The sequence below is a fragment of the Saimiri boliviensis genome, chromosome 16, assembly GCF_048565385.1.
Source record: "Saimiri boliviensis isolate mSaiBol1 chromosome 16, mSaiBol1.pri, whole genome shotgun sequence".
Lineage (NCBI taxonomy): Eukaryota > Metazoa > Chordata > Mammalia > Primates > Cebidae > Saimiri > Saimiri boliviensis.
Window position 1 is genome coordinate 75,951,321 of NC_133464.1, and position 6,102 is coordinate 75,957,422.

The following is a 6,102-nucleotide window of genomic DNA, read 5'->3' on the forward strand; positions in this document are numbered from 1 at the left end:
CCTTGCACTTTTACGTTATGAAGGTGGCTTCTTTCCTCATGAACCAATGTCTGCTAGCTTCCAACTTTTCTTCTGCGGCTTCCCCACCTCCCTCAGCCTTCACAGAATTGAAGAGTTGGGGTCTTGCTCTGGATTAGGTCTTGACTTAAGGGAATGTTGTGGCTGGTTTGACCCTCTATGCAGACCACTTGAACTTTCTCCATATCAGCAGTACAGCTGTTGTACTTTCTTATTTGTGTGTGTTCCCTGGAGGAGCACTTTTCACTTCCTTCAAGAACCTTTTCTAAAAAAAAAAAAAAAAAGCATGGAAAAAAAGTGGAAAGTGGATCAGCAGGTGCTGATGTAGAAGCTGAAGCAAGTTATCCAGAAGATCTAGCTAAGATAATGTGTGAACGTGGTTACACTAAACAACAGATTTTCATGTAGATGAAACAGCCTCCTGATTTTTAAATTTGTTAAGGTGTTTTTCATGGCCTAGAATGTGGTCTAGGCCATAAAAAAAAAAAAAACCACCTTAACAAATTTAAAAATTAGAAATTATATAATGTCTGTTCTCATACCACAGTGACAATCAAACTAGAAATCAATAAAAGATAGCTTAAAAATCTTAAAATACTTAGAGAGCAAATAACACACTTCTTAAAACCACCTGAATTAAAAAAGAAATCTCAATATTAGCTTTAAAATATTTGATTTATTTATGTATTTATTTATTTGGACATGGTCTCACTCTGCTGCCCAGACTGGAGCACAGTGGTGTGATCTCAGCTCACTGAAACCTTCATATCCTGGGTTCAAGTGATTCTTGTGCCCCAGCCTCCCAAGTAGCTGGAACTATAGGTGCACGCCACCACAGCCAGCTAATTTTTTGTATTCTTAGTAGATATGGGGTTACCCTACGTTGGCCCGGCTGGTCTCAAACTCCTGACCTCAAGTGATCCACTCACCTAGGCCTCCTGAAGTGCTGGGATTACAGGCATGAGCCACCACGCCTAGCCTAAAATATTTGAACTAAATTAAAATAAAAATGCAACTTTTCAAAATGTGTGAGATGCAGCAAGAGTAGTGTTTAGTAGGAAATGTATAGCATTGAACACATACATTAAAAAAGAATATCTGACATCAATAATATAAGCTGCCACCATAGGAAACAAGAAAAAGAAGAGCAAATTAAATCTAAATCAAGCACAAGGAAAAATAATAATACAATTAAAGTAGAAATCAATGAAATTGAAAACAGGAAATCAATAGAGAAAATTAACAAAACTAGCCAGGTACAGTGGCTCACGCCTGTAATCCCAGCACTTTAGGAGGCCAAGGTGGTCAGATAATGAGGTCAGGACAAGACCAGGCTGGCCAATATGGTGAAACCCTGTCTCCACTAATAATACAAAAATTAGCCTGGTGTGGTGGTGCACGCCTGTAGTCCCAGCTACTCAGGAGGCTGATGCAGGAGAATAGCTTGAACCCAGGAGGTGGAGGTTGCAGTTAGCTGAGATCAGCCACTGCACTCCAGCCTGGGTGACAGAACAAGACTCTGTCTCGAAAAGAAAAGAAAGAAAAGAAAAGAAAGAAAAGAAAAGAAAGAAAAGAAAAGAAAGAAGGAAGGAAGGAAGGAAGAAAGAAAGAAGAAAGAAAGAAAGAAAGAGAGAGAGAAAGACAGAGAGAGAGAGAAGGAAGGAAGGAAGGAAGGAAAAAGAAAAAAAGAAAGAAAGTTAACAAAACCAAAAGCTGATTCTTTGAAAAGATCAGTAAAATTGATAAGCCTTTGGCCAGACTATTTTAAAAAAATAGTGAGAGAGAGGATACAAATTACTAATAACAGAAATGAAATAGGAGACGTCATTACAGACTCCATGGACATTAAAAGAATAAAAAAGGAATATTATGAATAGCTTTACGCCCACAAATTTGGTAACCTAGATTAAATGAACCAATTCCTAGAAGACAATTTGTCAAAATTCACACAAGAAGAAATAGACAATCTGGATAAGCCAATATTTACTAAAGAAATTAAATAAATAATTAACAATCTTCTAAAATAGGCAGCAGCAGGCCCAGATAGGCTCACTGATGAATTCTACCAAATATTTAAGGCATTTAAGGAAGAATGTATATCAATTCTCCACAATGTCTTTCAGAATACAAAAGCACAAGTAGTATTTCCTAACTCATTCTGTGAGGCCAGAATTACCCCAATACGAAAACCAGCCAGACATTGTAAGAAAAAAAACTACAGACTAATATCTCTCATGGACATAATGCAGAAGTCCTCAATAAATTATTGGTAAATTGAATCCAACAATGCATTGAAAAAATTATACATCATAACCAAATGGGATTTATTCCAAGTATGCAAGGTCGGCTCAACATTTGAAAATTAATGTAATCCATCAAATCAACAGGCTAAAAAGAAGATGAATCATATGGCTGTTCTATCAGTAATATATTATTAAATTAATAAATACATGTACATATGTATTTCATACTTTATATCAATAGATGCAGAAAAAGCATTTAAAAAAAATCCAACATCCACTCATAATTAAAACTCTAAGCAAACTAGGAATAGAGGGGAACTTTCTCAACCTGATTAGGAGCATTTACAAAAAACCAACAGCCAATCTTATGCTCAATGATGAGAAACTAGAGCTTTCCTGCTAAAATCAGAAGTAAGGCAAGAATGTCTCTTCTCATCATTCCTTTTCAACACCATACAAAGAAAGTAAAAGGTATACTACTTGTAAAGGAAGAAATAAAACTATCTTTGTTCATGGATGACATGATTATCTATGTAGAAAATCTGAAATAATTTAAAAAACTAAACACTTATAGCAAGGTTGCAGGATACAAGGTTATGATATAAGTCAGTTGCTTGCCTACAAAGTGGAAATTGAAATTAAAATACAATAAAATAGTAGAATTTGAAATTTAAAATGCAATACCATTTACATTAGCACCCACAAAAATGAAACATATACTGAAATACTTAGGTATGAATCTAAATATGTTCAAGATCTATATGAGAAAACTTATAAAATGCTAATGAAAGAAATGAAAGAACAACTAAATAAATGGAGAAATATTTCATATTCATGGATAAGAAGACACCATGTCATCAAGATGTCAGTTTTTTCCCAACTTGATCTATAGATTCAATATAATACCAATCAATATCCCAGCAAGTTATTTTGTGGATATTGACAAATTAATTCTAAAGTTTATATGGGAAGCAAAAGACCCAGAATAGCCAACACAATACTGAAAGAGTAGAACAAATTCAGAGGACTGACATTACCTAACTTTAGGACTTTCTGTAAAATAATCAAGACAATAATCAAGACAGTATGGTGCTGGCAAAAAGATAGACAAATAAATTAATCAAAAAGAATTAAGATCCCAGAAATATGCTTACACAAAGAGAGTTAACTGATCTTTGACAAAGGAGTAAAGGCCATACAATGGAAAAAATATAGTCTTTTCAACTAATGGTACTGGAATAACTGGACATCCACATGCAAAAAATAAATCTAGACACAGACCTTATACTCTTCACAACAATTAACTCAAAATGGGTCACTGACATAAATGTAAATTTTAAAACTATAAAACTTCAAAGATAACATAGGAGAAAATATAGATGGTCTTTGAATATGGCAATAACTCTTTGGATACAACACCAAAGGTATGTTCTATGAAGAAAATAATTAATGATCCAGACTTCATTAAAATTAAAATCTTCTGTGCTGTGAAAGACAGTCAAAAGAATGAGAAGACAAGTGACAGACTAAGAGAAAATATTTGCAAAAGGCATATATGATTTTTTTAAAAACCATGATCCAAAATATCAGAACTCTTAAAATTCTGACAACAAGAAAACAAACAATCTAACTTAAAAATGGACGAAAGATCTCAACAGACACCTCACCAAAGCTGTACAGATGGCAAATAAGCATATGAAAAGATGCTCAACATCTTATGCCATTAGGGAATTGCAGATTAAAACAACAAGATAACACTGCATACATGGTGAAAATCCAAACCACTGACAACGACAAATACAGGTGAGGCTGTGGGGCAACAACAACTCTCATTCATTTTAGGTGGCAATGCAAAATGGTACAGCCACTTCAGAACACAGTTGGGCAGTTGCTTATTGCAAAATGTACTCAACACATTATCAAGCAGTTGTACTCCCTGGCATTTTTCCAAATGATTTCAAAACTTGTGTCTGCACAAAAACCTGCACACGGAATACCATGAGTTCCAGCAATTTCACTTACGGGTAAATACACCCGAAGTATTGAAAGCAGAGTCTCTTGTCAAGGAATAAGTTATGCAAAAAAGAAAAAAAGAAAAAAAAAAGGAGAAAAAGAAGTATTTGTGCACTCTCGTGTTCATAGCAACATTATTCACAATAGCTAAAAAGTGGAAGTCACACAAGTGTCTGTTGATGTATTAATGAATAAGCAAAAAGTGTTTATGGATAAAAAAACATACAATGAAATATTACTCAGCCTTAAAAGGCAGGACATTTTGATACATGCCACAACAAGAAAATCCTTAAGGACATTATGCTGAGGGAAATAAGCCAATCACAAAACAGCAAATACTGTCTGATTCCACTTACATGAGGTACTTGCAGTAGTCAAAATCACAGAGACAGAAAGGATGGTAATTGCACAGGGCTGGAAGGAGTAAGGAATGGGGAGTTGACGTTTAATAGATACAGAGTTTCGGTTTTACAAAATGAAAAGATTTCTGGAGACTGATGGCAGTGATCATTGCACAAGAATGTGCTTAATACCACTAAACTGTGTACTTTAAAACGGTTAAAATGGTAAATTTTATGTTATGTGTATTTTACCACAATAAAAAAATTTTACACTGGACATGGATTAGTTACAGCAGCTTTATTCATAATTTCCTTGGGAGGCAACCAACATGTCTTTCAGCGAGTGAATGGACGGATACATAAGCTGTGGTCCATCCAGACAATGGAATATTATTCAGTACGAAAAAGAAATGAGCTATCAAGCCAAGAAAAGACATGGAGAAATTTTAAACATAACATATATTACTAAGTGAAAGAAGCCAGTCTGAAAAGGCTACATATTCCAACTATATGACATTCTGGGAAAGGCAAAACTATAGATACGGTAAAAAATAAAATAAAATAATCATTGGTTTCCAGGGATTAAGGGGGAAGAATGAATAGGTAAAGCACAGAGGATCTTGAAGGCAGGGAAATTACTGTGTATGATACTGTAATGGTGGATATATGTCATTATACACTTGTCAAAAACCATCCTCAGCAGGAGTATGGTTTAACGCCAGGAGTTCAAGGCCAGCCTGGGCAACACAGTAAGACCTATCTCTACAAAACATTTTTAAACATTATCCAGGCACGGTGGTGCGTGCCTGCAGTCCTATCTACTCTCAGGAAGCTGAAAGAGGAAGAGATCTTGATCCAGGGAGTTTGAGGTTACAGTGAGCTATTATCACACCACTGCACTCCAGCCTGGGTGACAAAGACCCTGTCTTAAAAAAAAAAAAAAACCACAAAATGTACAACAAGAGTGGATCCAAATGTCAACTATGGACTTTGCGTGATGATGTGCCAATGTAGGTTCATCAATTGGGACAAATGTACCACTCTGGTGGGGGACGTTGATAATGGGGAGGCTGTGCAGGTGTGGGGCAGGTATACAGGTATATGAGAAATCTCTATGCCTTCCTCTCAATTATGCTCTAAAATTAAAACATAAATGAAAAATAAAGTAAATACTGTACCTGGAAAGTTAAGAAATATTTTGTCCTGGTTCTCCTGAGTCTGTGTGTAGCAATTCACTACATTGCCCACTTCCTCCTGCTTGAAACTCTCCTGCCTTGGTTTTTCGTAACATACTACTCCAGTTCTCTGCCTCACTCTTTCCGGGTGCCTTTTTTGTCTTTATTCCTTGGTGCGTCTTTGCTTTGAGGCTTGCTGTAGGCACACCCCTCGAATGTTCCTAGCCATGTCTCTCTCCACAGCACCTCCCTCAGAGAACACATCAGCTCTCAATTTTTGGTTACAATATCTGCTGTGTAGATGACTCCCAA